Genomic DNA, 16,110 nt, shown 5'->3' with positions numbered 1-16,110 from the left:
TTTCCACCCTGTATTTCTCCTGTCCCTTCAACCAGCTCCTGTCCCTTTCTGCCTTCTCATCTTGCCTCTGGACTGGAGCTGGGGATTTAGTCTCTTGTATCTACTTGAGCCAAGAAGTGCACTCTTCACAAGTATCATTTAATGTCTCATAGTTCAGTCTAATCTTTGTCTAAAGAGTTGGCCTCAGGAATGGTTTTAGCTTTGGGCTAACAGAGAGTTTGGGGTCCATGTCTTCTGGGGTTCCTCCAGTCTCAGTCAGACCATTAAGTCCAGTCTTCTTACTAGAATTTGAGTTCCGCACTCCACTTTTCTCCTGCTTCCTCAGGGACTGTCTGTTGTGTTCCCTGTCAGGGAGGTCATTGGTGGTAGCCAGGCACCATCTAGTTATTCTGGTCTCAGGCTAATTGAGTCTCTGGTTTATGTGGCCCTTTCTGTCTTTTGGGCTCATATTTTCCTTGTGTCTTTGGTGTTCTTCATTCTTCTTTGCTCCAGGTGGGCTGGGACCAACTGATGCATCTTAGATGGCTGCTTGCTAGCCCTTAAGACCCCAGATGCCACTCACCAAAGTGGGATGCAGAAAGGTTTCTTAATAAACTTTGTTATGCCATTTGACCTAGTTGTCCCCTGAAACCATGGTCCCCAGACCCCCGTCCCTGCTACCCTGTCCCTTGAACTGTTTGGTTGTATTCAGGAAACTTTTTAGCTTTTGGTTTAGTCCAGTTGTGCTGACTTCCCCTATATTGTGTGTTATCGTTCCCTTCACCTAAGATAATTCTTGTCTACTGTCTAGTTGGTGAATACCCCTCTGCCTCCCTCCCTACCCTCGTAACCATCAAATAATTTTTTCTTTTGTGATTAAACCTTTTCTTGAGTTCTAATAATAGTGTTATTTGTCCTTTTTTCTTGAGTTCTTATAATAGTGTTATTTGTCCTTTTGTGACTGGCTAATTTCTCTCAGCATAATGCCTTCCACATTCATGCATGTTACGAGATGTTTCACTGATTCGTCATTGTTCTATGTTGTTGCATAGTATTCCATTGTGCAAATATACCATAATTTTTTATCCATTTGTCTTAGTCATCTAGTGCTGCTGTAACAGAAATATCAAAAGTGGATGGCTTTGACAAAGAGAAATTTATTCTCTCAGTCTAGTAAGTTACAAGTCCAAATTAAGGGTGTCAGCTCTAGGGGATGGACAATCACAAAACGGAGGACAACCACACAATACTGGAAATGATGGCCCAGCCAAATTGATACACACATTTTTAGGGGGACATAATTCAATCCATGACATCATTCATCAGTTGATGTGCACCAATGCTGTTTTCATCTTTTTGCTATTGTGAACAGTGCTGCAATGAACATGAGTGTCCTTATGTCTGTTCGTGTGAGGGTTTTTATTTCTCTAGAATATATTCCAAGGAATGGGATTGCTATATCGTATGGTACTTCTATTTCTAGCTTTAAAAACAAAAAAAATTTGGTGCTTTTTGTTTTTAAAGCGCCAAATCAATTTCCAAAGTGATTGTACCATTTTACACCCTACCAGCAGTATATAAGTGTTCCAGTCTCTCCACAACTTCTCCAACATTTATTATTTCATGTGTTTTGAATTGATGCTAGCCTTGTTGGTGTGAGATGGTATCTCATTGTAGTTTTGATTTGTGTTTCTCTAATGGCTAATGATCATGACCATTTCCTCATGTATCTGGTAACCACCTGAATGTCTTCTTTGGTGAAGTGCCTGTTTATATCCTCTGCCCATTTTTTAATTGGGTTATTTGTTTTTTTGTTATTGAGGTTTTGCAATATCTTATAGATTTTAGAGATTAGACACTGATCAGATTTGTCATAGTCAAAATTTTTTTCCCACTCTGTAGGTTGTCTTTTTACTTTTTTGATGAAGTCTTTGGATGAGCATAAGTGTTTGATTTTTAGGAGCTTTTTACCAGTTATCTAGTTTCTCTTCTGGTGTTTGTGCATTGTTAGTAATGTTTTGTATTCTGTTTATGCCATGTATTAGGGCTTCTGGCATTGTCCCTATTTTTTCTTCCCTGATCTTTATTGTTTTAGATTTTATACTTAGGTCGTTGGTCCATTTTGAGTTAGTTTTTGTGCATGGTGTGAAGTATGGGTCTTGTTTCATTTTTTTGCAGATGGATATCCAGTTATGCCAGCACCATTTGTGAAAGAGACTGTGTTTTCCCCAATTAACGGACTTTGGGCCTTTGTCAAATATCAGCTGCTCATAGGTGGATGAATTTATGTCTGGATTCTCAATTCTGTTCCACTGGTCTATGTAACTGTTATACCAGTACCAGGCTGTTTTGACTACGATGGCGGTATAATATGTTCTAAAATCAGGTAGTGCGAGGCCTCTCACTTTGTTCTTCTTTTTCAGTGGTGCCTTACTTATCTGGGGCCTCTTTGCCTTCCATATGAAGTTAGTCATTTGTTTCTCCATCTCATTAAAAATGTCACTGGTATTTGGATAGGGATTGCACAGTATCCATAGATCGCTTTGGGTAGAGTAGACATTTTTACAATGTTGAGTCTTCCTATTCACAAGCAATGTATGTTTTTCCACTTATTTAGGTCTCTATTGGTTTCTTGCAGTAGGGTCTTATAGTTTCCTTTGTATAGGTCTTTTATGTCTCTGGTTAGATTTATTCCTAAGTATTTTATCTTCTTAGTCTATTGTAAATGGTATTGGTATTTGGTTACTCTGTCCTGTGTTCTAGTCTTTGGTTGTTATCTGATGTTTTTGATTTTCTAACCAGAGAACTCCCTTTAGTTTTCCTTGTAATTTTGGCTTGGTTTTTACAAATTCCCTAAACTTCTGTTTATCTGGAAACACCCTAAATTCGCCATCCTATTTGAGAGACAGTTTTGCTGGATATATAGTTTATGGCTGGCAATTTTTTTCCTTCAAGGCTTTACATATGTCATGCCATTGCCTTCTTCATGGTTTTTGCTGAGTAGCAGTGCTTAGTCTTATTGACTCTCCTTTGTAGATGACTTTTTGTTTATCCCTAGCCACTCTTAAAATTCTCTTTATCTTTGGCAATTTTGATTATAATATGTCTTGGTGCTTTTCTTTTGGGATCTGCCTTATGTGGTGTTTGATGAGGATCTTGGATAGATATCTTATCATCTTTCATGATATCAGGGAAGTCTTCTGCCAACAAATGTTCAACAATTCTCTCTGATTTTTTCTGTTATCCTCGCCCCCCCCCCCAATTCTGGTACTCCAATTACTCGTAGGTTATTCCTCTTGATAGAGTTCCACATAATTCTTAGGTTTTCTTCATTTTTTAAATCTTTTATCTGATTTTTCCTCAAAAAAGTTGATGTCAAGTGCTTTATCTTCTATCTCATTAATTCTTACTTCCATTGCCTCAATTCTGCTCTTATGACTTTCAGTTGAGTTGTCCAATTCTGAAATTTTATTGTTAACCTCCTGGATTTCTTTCTGTTTGCTGTCTATGGATTTTGCAGCTTTTTAAATTTGTCATTATGCTCTTCTATAATCTTCTTAAGTTCTTCTCTTGCTTTGTCTGTGTGTTCCCTGACTTGTTCTGCATTTTGCCTGATCTCCTTCCTGATGTCTTGAAGAGTTCTGTATACTACTCTCTTGTATTCTACCTCTGGTAATGCCAGGAAGTTCTCTTCCTCTGGAAGATTTCTTGATTCTTTGTTTTGGGAGCTTGCAGAAGCCATCATGGTCTGCCTCTTTACGTGATTTGATATTGACTGTTGTCTCCGAGCCATCCATAAGTTAATATATTTATTTATTTTATATTTGCTTACCGTGTCCTAGCTTCTTGTTTTGTTTTGTTTTGATATGCCCAAATTGGCTGCTCATGCAGGCTAGTCTGATTATTGGTGCCTTTGAAGCTCTAATGTCCTGTCACCCAGTGGTTAGATCTGTTACTAGGTATGTGAGCCCAGGAGCCCATTTACTTTTCCTGTACGGATTCAGCTCAGGTGTCCAGGTAGTCAGTCACCAAATGTGTGGTGCAGGCTGTCACATACAGTCCCAGACAGGCAGGAGTGATTGGTGTAGGCACAGGTATCTGGCTACAGTAGGAGGTCACACTGAGCAAGGCAGGGGGCCGACAGCAGCCCCTGAGTATCTGGGTTTTGAGGCTGGACTATGTGCACCCAGTGCTTTTGGCTGTAAGGACTGGGAGGCACCACTTATCCTTAGGCCCTTCTTGCAGGTGGCTAGGTGGTGTGGGTGAAGCCACCAGTCCTCAGGCCACTGATGTGTGGAGGTGAGAACCCTGCTGAATAGGCAGAGCAGTGTCAAATGTCATGAATCTGCCACTCCACCTTAGAGCTGATATGGTTGAAGTTAAGCTTCAGGTATATACCCTGTTGTACTGTGCTAACGAGAGCCTACGCTATTGAAATGGGCCCACACTGGTCTATGCAGTGGTAAAAGGCATTCAAAGTCTGCGGACCCCTTATGCCTGTGCCTAGGCAAAGGAGCTGTGCCTGCCCTGAGTTCCCAGCTTAGGGAAGCCAGCAGATTATTTTTTCCTGTTTGTCAATTTTTTCCCTCTCCAAGGCCGGGATAATGGCTCAGGGCACATGACAGGTCCTACTTCCGGCCCAGAGGATGCAGCAATCTCTGAAGCTGGCTTGGGACCCTGTTCAGAGTGGGGAGAGGTCAGGTAAATGGGACAGAAGTTTTCCCCAAAGGGGTATTTTTTGATCCACTTGGTAGGTTAAATGCATGCACTTATGTTTTGTTGATAGAGCGCCACTTTTCACTGGTTCTGGAGGCGTGAGTAAACTCCCCACCGCTCAGTCTCTCCTGATGTGGAAAACTTGTCCTGAGTGCCACTGTTTGCCTCACTGGGCACACCAGCTGATCCAGCTTGCAGGGTGCTGGTTCCTGCCAGGTCTCAGGTCTGGGAACTCCTCGCTGCTTCTGAACTCTCCCTCCCCCTGCTGCTCAGTCCAATTCCTCAACTTTTCCTTTGATGTTCAGAGCTCCTAAATTGTCATACATAATGGATTCACTTGTTTTTTCAGGACTTTGTTGTAACATGGACCACAAAAGCGTCTGACTATTCTGCAATCTTGGCCCCGCCTTCCATAGGGTGTTTAATGGTTGACATTCAGAAATAGATTGTCAGGTGTTTTTTCCAAGGCACCTCTGGGTGGACTTGAACCTTTAACTTTTCAGTTAGTAGCTGACTGTGTTAACTATTTGTACCACCCAGGGAGCAATTCTTCCTAAATTAACTTATAAATTTAATACAATCTCAATAAAGAATATCACCAATCTTAATAATTTCCTGGAATTAGAAAAATTGAAACTGATGTTCAAATGGAAAAATAAAACATGCCAAAATAACTGGGAAAATACTGAAAATAAAGAGCTTTGAGGGTGGACCAAATATTAAAACATATTATAAAGCCTCCTATGATTCTTTTTTATGATTAAAGCAATGTGCATTAATTGACAGACTAATAAAATAGAATAGAAAGTCCAGAAACAGACCCAAGTATAAATGGCAATTAATGTATGATAAATATGGTATCTCCAGTTACTAGAGAAAAATAGACTTTTTAATAAGTGATGTTGGAACAACTGAATACCCATTTTGTAAAAGATAAAATGAGATTCATGCCTTACACCATATACAAGAATAAACTTCAAATACAGCAAAGATCTGAATGTACAAAATGAAACCATACAAGTACTAGAAGAAAACAGAAGCAAATTCTTTATAGCCTGGGGCTCGGAAAATGGTTACTAAATATGACTCAAAATCCTGGTGCAGTTAAAAAATTTATAAATTTTACTACATAAAAAATATTCTAAAAACATTTTAACCAATTTCATATGGAAGGGAAAGAAGCCTCGGATAAGCAAAGCATTACTGAAAAAGAAGAAGAAAGTGGGAGGCCTCACTCTACCTGATTTCAGAACCTATTATACAGCCACAGTAGTCAAAACAGCCTGGTACTGGTACAACAACAGGCACATAAACCAATGGAACAGAATTGAGAACCCAGATATAAATCCATCCACGTATGAGCAGCTGATATTTGACAAAGGACCAGTGTCAGTTAATTGGGGAAAAGATAGTCTTTTTAACAAATGGTGCTGGCATAACTGGATATCCATTTGCAAAAAAATGAAACAGGACCCATACCTCACACCATGCACAAAAACGAACTCCAAGTGGATCAAAGACCTAAACATAAAGACTAAAATGATAAAGATCATGGAAGAACAAATAGGGACAACTCTAGGAGCCCTAATACAAGGCATGAACAGGATACAAAACATTACCAAAAATGACGAAGAGAAACCTGATAACTGGGAGCTCCTAAAAATCAAACACCTATGCTCATCTAAAGACTTCACCAAAAGAGTAAAAAGACCACCTACAGACTGAGAAAGAATTCTCAGCTATGACATCTCCGACCAGCGCCTGATCTCTAAAATCTACGTGATTCTGTCAAAACTCAACCACAAAAAGACAAACAACCCAATCAAGAAGTGGGCAAAGGATATGAACACACACTTCACTAAAGAAGATATTCAGGCAGCTAACAGACACATGAGAAAATGCTCTCAATCATTAGCCATTAGAGAAATGCAAATTAAAACTACCATGAGATTCCATCTCACTCCAACAAGGCTGGCATTAATCCAAAAAACACAAAACAATAAATGTTGGAGAGGCTGCGGAGAGACTGGAACTCTCATACACTGCTGGGGGGAATGTAAAATGGTACAACCACTTTGGAAATCTATCTGGCGTTATCTTAAACAGTTAGAAATAGAACTACCATACAACCCAGAAATCCCACTCCTCGGAATATACCCTAGAGAAACAAGAGCCTTCACACAAACAGATATATGCACACCCATGTTTATTGCAGCTCTGTTTACAATAGCAAAAAGCTGGAAGCAACCAACGTGTCCATCAACGGATGAATGGGTAAATAAATTGTGGTATATTCACACAATGGAATACTACGCATCGATAAAGAACAGTGACGAATCTCTGAAACATTTCATAACATGGAGGAACCTGGAAGGCATGCTGAGCGAAATTAGTCAGAGGCAAAAGGACAAATATTGTATAAGACCACTATTATAAGATCTTGAGAAATAGTAAAAACTGAGAAGAACACATATTTTTGTGGTTACGAGGCGGGGAGGGAGGGAGGGTGGGAGCAGGTTTTTTACCGATTAGTTAGTAGGTAAGAACTGCTTTAGGTGAAGGGAAGGACAATACTCAATACATGGAAGGTCAGCTCAACTGGACTGGACCAAAAGCAAAGAAGATTCCAGGATAAACTGAATGCTTCAAAGGTCAGCGGAGCAAGGGTGGGGGTTTGGGGACCATGGTTTAAGGGGACTTGTAAGTCAATTGGCAAAATAATTCTATTATGAAAACATTCTGCATCCCACTTTGAAATGTGGCATCTGGGGTCTTAAATGCTAACAAGTGGCCATCTAAGATGCATCAATTGGTCTCAACCCACCTGGATCAAAGGAGAATGAAGAACACCAAGGTCCCATGATAACTAAGAGCCCAAGAGACAGAAAGGGCCACATGAACCAGAGACCTACATCATCCTGAGACCAGAAGAACTAGTTGGTGCCTGGCCACAATCGATGACTGCCCTGACAGGGAGCACAACAGAGAACCCCTGAGGGAGCAGGAGATCAGTGGGATGCAGACCCCAAATTCTCTTAAAAAGACCAGACTTAATGGTCTGACTGAGACTAGAGGAATCCCGGCGGTCATGGTCCCCAGACCTTCTGTTGGCACAGGACAGGAATCATCCCGGAAGATAACTCATCAGACATGAAAGGGACTGGACAGTGGGTGGGAGAGAGATGCTGATGAAGAGTGAGCTAATTATATCAGGTGGACACTTGAGACTGTGTTGGCATCTCCTGTCTGGAGGGGGGATGGGAGGATAGAGAGAGTTGGAAGCTGGCAAAATTGTCACGAAAGGAGAGACTGGAAGGGCTGACTCATTAGGGGGAAAGCAAGTGGGAGTACGGAGTAAGATGTATGTAAACTTATATGTGACAGACTGACTTGATTTGTAAACGTTCACTTGAAGCTCAATAAAAGTTAATATAAATAAATAAATAAAAACGTTTTAAATATTAAAAAAATACATCATAAGCAAAGTCAAAAGACAAATGACAAACTAGGAGAAAATATTTGCAAAAAGATCAAAAATCTCAAAGAAAAACAGACAACATACAGGTGCAGACAATTCGTTTAACAAATGTCCCTTAAGCGTATGAAAAGACGGTCGACTTCATTTATAGTAAAGGAAATCCAAAAATAAGATACTGAGAAATACTGAGATACCATTTCTCACTCATCAGATCGGCAAAAATTTAAAAAGCTTGATGTGTACTCTGCCAACAAAGCTATTTGGAAACAGGCAGTGGTAGGTTGCTGGTGAGAATGCGACATGATACACCTTTCTATGCAGAGTAATTGGGAAATACATAACAAAATACATATGCATTTATCCTTTGACAGAGCAATGTCACTTCTAGGAAATTACCCTGAAGATACACCTCCAACAATATTAAAATACTATGTCTGGGTCTATTCATTGCACCATTACTTGGAAGTACAAAATAATGGGAACAACTAAATGTTTAAACATAAAAGATTGAATAAAGTTTGGTACGTATACAAGTGGAATTCTAAGCACTAAAAATGACTGAGGGACATCTCTGTGAACCGATACAGAGCAATTTCCAGAATGGATTGTTAAAGTGAAAAAGCAAAATGCAAAGATCTATACAGTGTGCTATCTTTTGTGTAAGAAAGAAGGGAAAGTTAAAAAAAAAAAAAAAGACGCTATTTTATCAAAAAGAAACATAAGAAGGATAAGCCCAAAACTAACGAAATTGCTTACCTATAAGAAGGAGGTAGAAGGGCTAAGGAAAGAGTGCCATTCCTCTGAGTTCATCTTTTTCTATAGTTTTGCTCTTTGGAATAATGTTAATGTTCTACACATTCAAAAATAAAATTAAGTCAACAAGAACGGGTAACAAAACATAAAACTGAATACAAAGAAACCCAAATCTATTTTAATTGCATAACATAACCACACTGAAAAAGGAAAAAAATTAATCCAAGTAATTTTTGAAAACCGCATACTTTCAGTCTAAAGAAAAGTCTTATAACAAATCCTGAACACTTCTTAGAAGGTTTATTTTTTGTAGTGATATAGGTTACCGATTTCAACGCAATTTTATATATATTGTAAGACTGAGAAAATGAGTAAGTATATTGTCGCTGTTGGAGCCAGGGTTCTTACTATAGGGAAGCAAGATATAATTATAAAGTGCAAGGTGAGGAAGAACCTTGGGGGTTTACTCTAGAACTAGAGGTTTCTGAGATTTCTACCTCTAGCTCTTGTTAGAAGCAACAACACCCAAGTAACAATGAGCACAACTAGCTCCCAGATCTTGGTTTCAAATACAAACTAAAAGGAATTCTGGGACTTCTTGGAGAAACGGCTGGTTTCAGGGCTAGAGCAGAGAAGGTGCAAGACGAGCCAGGACAAGATAAGCCAAAAGCCTTTTTTTTTACGGTAGAATGTTGACCTGTTCACTAATAAAATAGAAGGAATGATGGCAATAATGGCAATAATTTTGTTACCATCATAGTAAAATTTTGTTACCATCATAGTAAATATTGATTAAGGCAAGAATCATCACTGGACGCTAAATCTAGGGGACAAGGGGAATTGGATGTGTAACAGAACAGAGAAAGGGTTTAAATGGGTCCAAATTATCCAAGAAAGTTGCATAAGTATTTGGCTCCATCTTCTATAACACCTATTCTGCTCCCTCAGTTCCCACCTATGCCCTTATGGGGGTAGGGGTAGAAGTTCCTTGTAATCTGTTTACCCAGGAAGAAAAATCATGGGCCTAATTCCAAGATGAATCTGCATAGTATGCTGGTCCCAACTGTAAATGGAAAGGTGTAGCATCAAAGTTATGTATATAACCAGGGAACAGAACTTTGCCTAGATAAAGAGATGTGCAGAGGTGGAATCTACAGTGATGTGTAGACCATAGCTAACAGTTTAGCTGGATGGTCAGGGACTTGGAAGAAACAGGATCAGAAGACTGGTGACAAGGAAGCCTAGGCAAGAGATATATGGATGGACCTTTCAGAGTAGGCACTGAATTTGGAGAAATTGTGTCCCATGTAAATGGAGAAAGAGGCTCTAGATTAACAAGTTGGACAGAGTGATACATTCTTTGAATATCAGTCAGTCTCTTTCCCTAGCTATGTATGAAGCAGCCCTGCCAATAAGAATGGAAGCTATACAACAAGAACTTGACCTCACCAAAGCTGATCTGGCTACCACCAGTGCTGAGCACCTAACCTGTAACTTGTAAACAGCAGAGACTAAAGCCAAGCCCCTGATACTGCATTATTCCTTGAGACACCAGTCAGTCATCTGGTGATGGCCTAGTTACAGTTAACAATTTCATCATGGAGGGAACAGAAATTTATCCTTCCTGAAACAGCTAGGTTTTCTGCAAACAGTTATGCATTTCCCTACTGGGAGATCCCTGGCAGGTATATTCCTACCAGTATCACCATCGGTGGACTTATGGAATGGCTCATTTACCATCATGATATCCAATACAATGTTGTTTCTAAGGAACTAATTTCAGAGGAAAAGAAGAGTAGTGCATGCTCTTGGAATTCACTGGTCTTAACATGAACCGCATCACTCTAAAGCAGCTGAGTCTGATAGAAGTGTTGAATATTTTACTGAAGACTCAGTTATGATGCCTGTTGGGGAAAAATACCCTGAAAGACTGAGGTTCTTACTTACATATGCCATGAATACTTACTATCAGTGTCAGGTTTATGATACTGCTTCACCCATTGTCAGAATACATGGCACAGGGAATTAAGGCATGCAAAGGAAAGTGGATTCTTTTGTTTCCATTTCCCCACAACTTTGGGTTTGGAGGTCTTAGCACTCAAGGCAGGAATGTTTTTAATCAGGGGACACACAAATAGCTCCACGGAATTGGATGTTGTGACTGCCTTCTGGTTATTTGGGCTTCTCAAATCAGTGAACCAACAAGCAAAGAAGAGGTTATTGTACCAACGAGGATCATGGATCCTGCATATCAAGCAGAACTGGGCTGGTATTACATAGTGGGGGCAGGGTGGACTTCATCTGGAAATGGGTTGCCTTTTATTCCTTCAATGACCAATAGAAAAACAGAGTTACTAAAAAAGGCAGAACCACTGAGGATTCAGCCTCTTCAGGAATGAAGGTTTGAGTTGCTCCAAACCTGATCGCGATCGGACTGGTTAAGGGCAAAGGAAACATGCAATGGATAGGAAAAGAAAGACTGTACTAGTTATCTATTGCTGTGTAACAAATTACCTCAAAACTTGGCAGTTTAAAACATCACATATTTATTATCTCATAGTTTCTATAGATCAGGAATCTGGGTGTGGCTTAGCTGGGTTCTCTGCTTCAGGGTCTCTCATAGCTTGCAGTCAAGGCTTTGGCTGAGCTGTAGTCACCTTAAGGCTCAACCGGGGAAAGAGCTGGTTCTCTTAAATCAAAACAAAACAAAATTCTCCATTATACTATGCAGAATAATTGTTAAGAACATGGGTTCCTCAGTTGGGCTGCCTAGAGTAAAATCTTGGCTCTCAGTTATCTAGTGCTGCTATAACAGAAATACCACAAGTGGGTGCCTTTGACAAAGAGAAATTTATTCTCTCACAGTCTAAAAAAAATTATTCTCTCACAGCCTAGGAGCCTAGAAATCCTAATTCCAGGTGCCAGCTCCAGGGGATCGCTTTCTCTCTCTGTCAGCTCTGAGGGACGGTCCTTGTTATCAATCTTCCCCTGGTCTAGGAGTTCTCACACAGGGACCCCGGGTCCAAAGGATGAGCTGCCCTCCTACTTCTTCATTCTCAGTGGTAGGCGGTCCTTCTTTCTGCTCACTTCTCTCTTTTATATCTCAAGAGATTCACTCAAGATAGAACCTAATCCTATAGTTTGAGTCCTGCCTCATTAATATAACTGCCTCTAATCCTGCCTCATTAGCATCATAAAACTAAAAAACCAAACCTATTGCGGAAGAATCAATTCTGACTCATAGTGACCCTATAGGGCAGAGTAGAACTGCCCCATAGGGTTTCCAAGGAGCAGCTGGTGGATTTGAACTGCCGACCTTTTGGTTAGCAGCTGAGCTCTTAACCACTGCGCCACCAAGGGTCCATTAACATCATTGAGGTTAGGATTTACAACAATAGGAAAATCACGTCAGAACACAAAATAGTAGACAATCACACAATACTGGGAATCATGATGGCCTAGCCAAGATGACATTTTTTTTGAGGGGGATACAATTCAATCCATGACAGCTGTACCACTTACCTGCTGCCTGATAATGAGAAAATTGCTCAATATATAATAGTTCTACCTACTTCACAGACTTGTTGTTAGGAGAAAATGTAAGTTAGGCAGTTAGAAAAGTGCCTCTAAGATAGAAAGAGCTCAGTAAAGAATATATATGGGGACCAGCAAATAATATCTATCATAGATACACAATAATGTATGTGCATACATACATACCCTGGGGGGTGCAAATGGTTAATGCACTTAGCTGCTAACCAAAATGTGGGAGGTTCGAGTCCACTCAAAGGCATCTCGGAAAAAAGGCCTGGTGGTCTACTGCCAAAATGTCAGCTACTGAAAATTCTATGGGGCACAGTTCTACTCCGACACACATGGATCCACCATGAGCTGGAGTCTACTCAGCTGCAACTGTTAACACACACATATATTTGTCTCTATATAAATGGCCAGTCTCCACTGAGCTATTACATAAGCCACAAAAAAAGTACACAACTTTCCACTGCCACTTTGCATGTCATTTCTCCCTTCTAAACAGGGAATCCAGGGCAGCAATCGTCTCTTTCTTTGTAGCCCTCGTGATGCTTAGCACAGAGAGGTGTGACACATTAATAACTGACTTATTTACTAGTCTCAGCTATGCCACTAAGTATTATGTTACCACAGGCAAGTCTTTTGGACCCTTCTAGTTGTAAACTACAATAATCACCTAGATTTTTCCAATTCTATCATTTTATGATGAATACTTTATTAGCCATGACAAAAGTGGTGGGTCTCAGTGCTTATGCTCCTTATGAGCTGGCACTAACTTGAAGGCTCCAAGTACAACTACAATTTGTACAGTCTCAGAGCTGCTCTTTTAAAACCTAAGAGTTTGCTTAAGAGAGAGCAATGATCCATTGGGAATTACAGTTATTTAAAAAACAAGGCAGTGGAGGCACTAAATTCTCTTCTTCCCACCCCCAAGTACTTCTATAACTTTGATGCTTAGACCATGCGATGACACATTAGGCAAGGATAATTTTATTGTATTTTATTTGAGATTGCTGGAGATAAATGTGACTAATCAACATGCTGTTACTTGTTAAATATCTTACAGCAGAATTCTGATACATATAGTGTATATAAATGAGGAGGACTGGTAAGTAACCAAAGTACTAGAATTGGAAAGGCATCTTAAAAAGGATTCGTCAATGATGCTTTTTCTAAAGTGTTATCGATCTCAAGTCACCTTGTCAACTTGAAATAAAACTGTGACTTAAAGAGAAAATCTGTATATTGGTATTCCTCTAACAAATTAACTTACTACCTTACAGTTCTATTTAACCAGTTCTACTTACCTCTGGAGCCCTGGTGGTGCAATGATTGAGAGGTCAGGCTGCTAATCAAAAGGTTGGCAGTTCAAATCCACCAGGTGCTCCTCGGAAAACCTATGGGGCAGTTCTACTCTGTCCTATAGGGTCACAATGAGTCGGAATCAACTCAGCAACAACAGGTTTCTTTTTTTTTTTTTTTACTTACCTCTAGCTGATTTGCTGCCATGTGGAATGAAGGCTTAGGGTTGCTAAGTCACCCAATAATCAAATGGATCTGAAAATATCAATTTGTCTGTGGTATTTTTACCATCTGAATTTGCTGACAACAAATGTAGATTTAAAATAAAATGCAGTTTCAGAAGAAAGAAATCCTTAGTAGGTCATAATTAGTCCACAGGTTGCCAGTTTTTGACACTTCACGGGCTGACAAACTCTTTCTCTATACAGCCAGGCAGTACATAAATAGGCTGCAAAGGGGCAGGTAGTACCTATGTAGGCTGTACAGAACCAGGTAGTACATATGTAGTCTGTACAGGGCCAGGCAGTACATATGTAGGCTGCACATGGTCGGCTAGTACATATGCAGGCTGTACAGGGCCGTGTAGTACATATGGAGGCTGTATAGGGCCAGGTAGTACATGTGTAGGCTGTACAGGACCAGGTAGTACATATGTAGGCTGTAGAGAACCAGGTAGTACAGATGTAGGCTATACAGGGCCGGGTAGTACATATGTAGGCTGTAAGAGCTAGGTAATACATATGTAGGCTGTACAGAGCCAGATAGTACATATGTAGGCTGCACAGGGACAGGTAGTACCTATGTAGGCTGCACAGGACCAGGTAGTACAGATGTAGGCTTTACTGGAACAGGTAGTATATGTGTAGGCTGTACAGGGCCAGATAGTACAGATGTGGGCTGCACAGGCCCAGGTAGTACAGAAGTAGGGTATACAGGGCCGGGTAGTACATGTGTATGCTGCACAGGGCCAGGTAGAACATATGTAGGCTTTGCAGGGCCACATAGTACACATGTAGGCTGTACAGGGCCAGGTAGGACATATGTAGGCTGAACAGGGACGGTATTACATATGTAGGCTGTATAGGGCTGGTAGTACACATGTAGGCTACACAGGGCCAGGCAGTACACATGTAGGCTGTTAAGGGCCGGGTAGTACGTATGTAGGGTACACAGGACCAGGTAGTACATATGTAGGCTGCACAGGGCCAGGCAGTACATATGTAGGCTGTTAAGGGCCGGGTAGTACGTATGTAGGGTACACAGGACCAGGTAGTACATATGTAGGCTGCACAGGGCCAGGCAGTACATACGTAGGCTGTTAAGGGCCGGGTAGTACATATGTAGGGTACACAGGACCAGGTAGTACATATGTGCACTGTACAGAACCAAGCAGTACATATGTAGGCTTCACAGGGCCAGATGGTACATATATGGGCTATACAGGTCCAGGTAGTATATATGTAGGCTGCACAGGGCCAGGTAGTGCATATATAGGCTGCACAGGGACAGGTAGTACATATGTAGGCTACACAGGGCCAGATAGTACCTATGTAGGGTATACAGGGCCAGGTAGTACACATGTAGTCTGTATAGGCTGGGTAGTACAGATGTAGGCTATACAGAGCCAGGCAGTACACCTGCAGGCTCTACAGGGCTGGGTAGTACATGTGTAGGCTGTAGAGGACCAGGTAGTACATATGTAGGCTGCACAGGGCCAGACAGTGCATACGTAGGCTGTACAGGGCCAGGTAGTACAGATGTAGGCTTCACAGGGCCCGTTAGTATATACGTAGGCTATATAGGCCCAGGAAGTACATATGTGGGCTGTAGAGGTCCAGGTAGTACATATGTAGGCTGCACAGGACCGGGTAGTACATATGTAGGCTGCACAGGGCCTGGCAGTACATACATTGGCTGCACAGGGCCAGGTAGTACAGATGTAGATTGTACAAGGCAGGCAGTACGTATGCAGACTGTAGTGTCAGATAGTACATACATAGGCTATATAGGGCCAAGTAGTATATATATAGGCTGCACAGGGCCAAGAAGTACTTATGTAGGGTGTTCAGGACCAGGTAGTACATATGTAAGCTGTACAGGGCCGGGTAGTACATATGTAGGCTGTACACAGCCAGAAAGTATGTATGTATGCTGTACAGGGCCAAGCAGTACATATGTAGGCTGCACAGGGCCCCATAGTACTTATAAGTGCTATACAGGACCAGCTAGTACATAAGCAGGCTGTACAGGACCGGGTAGTGTACATGTAGGCTGCACAGGGCCGGGTAGTACATAGGTAGGCTACACAGGGCTGGGCAGTACCTAAGTAGGTTGTACAGGGCCGGGTA

General features: G+C 41.0%; 1 protein-coding gene across 2 annotated transcripts in view; it reads right to left on the bottom strand.

Moving 5' to 3' along the window:
• MND1 (meiotic nuclear divisions 1) overlaps positions 1-16,110 on the bottom strand; it is a 176,196-nt gene that overhangs the window by 39,968 nt on the left and 120,118 nt on the right. The window lies entirely within an intron of this gene.

Source organism: Loxodonta africana, chromosome 13 (genome assembly GCF_030014295.1).
Source record: "Loxodonta africana isolate mLoxAfr1 chromosome 13, mLoxAfr1.hap2, whole genome shotgun sequence".
In the NCBI taxonomy this organism is placed as follows: Eukaryota; Metazoa; Chordata; class Mammalia; order Proboscidea; family Elephantidae; genus Loxodonta; species Loxodonta africana.
This window is presented reverse-complemented; position numbering and strand designations above follow the sequence as displayed.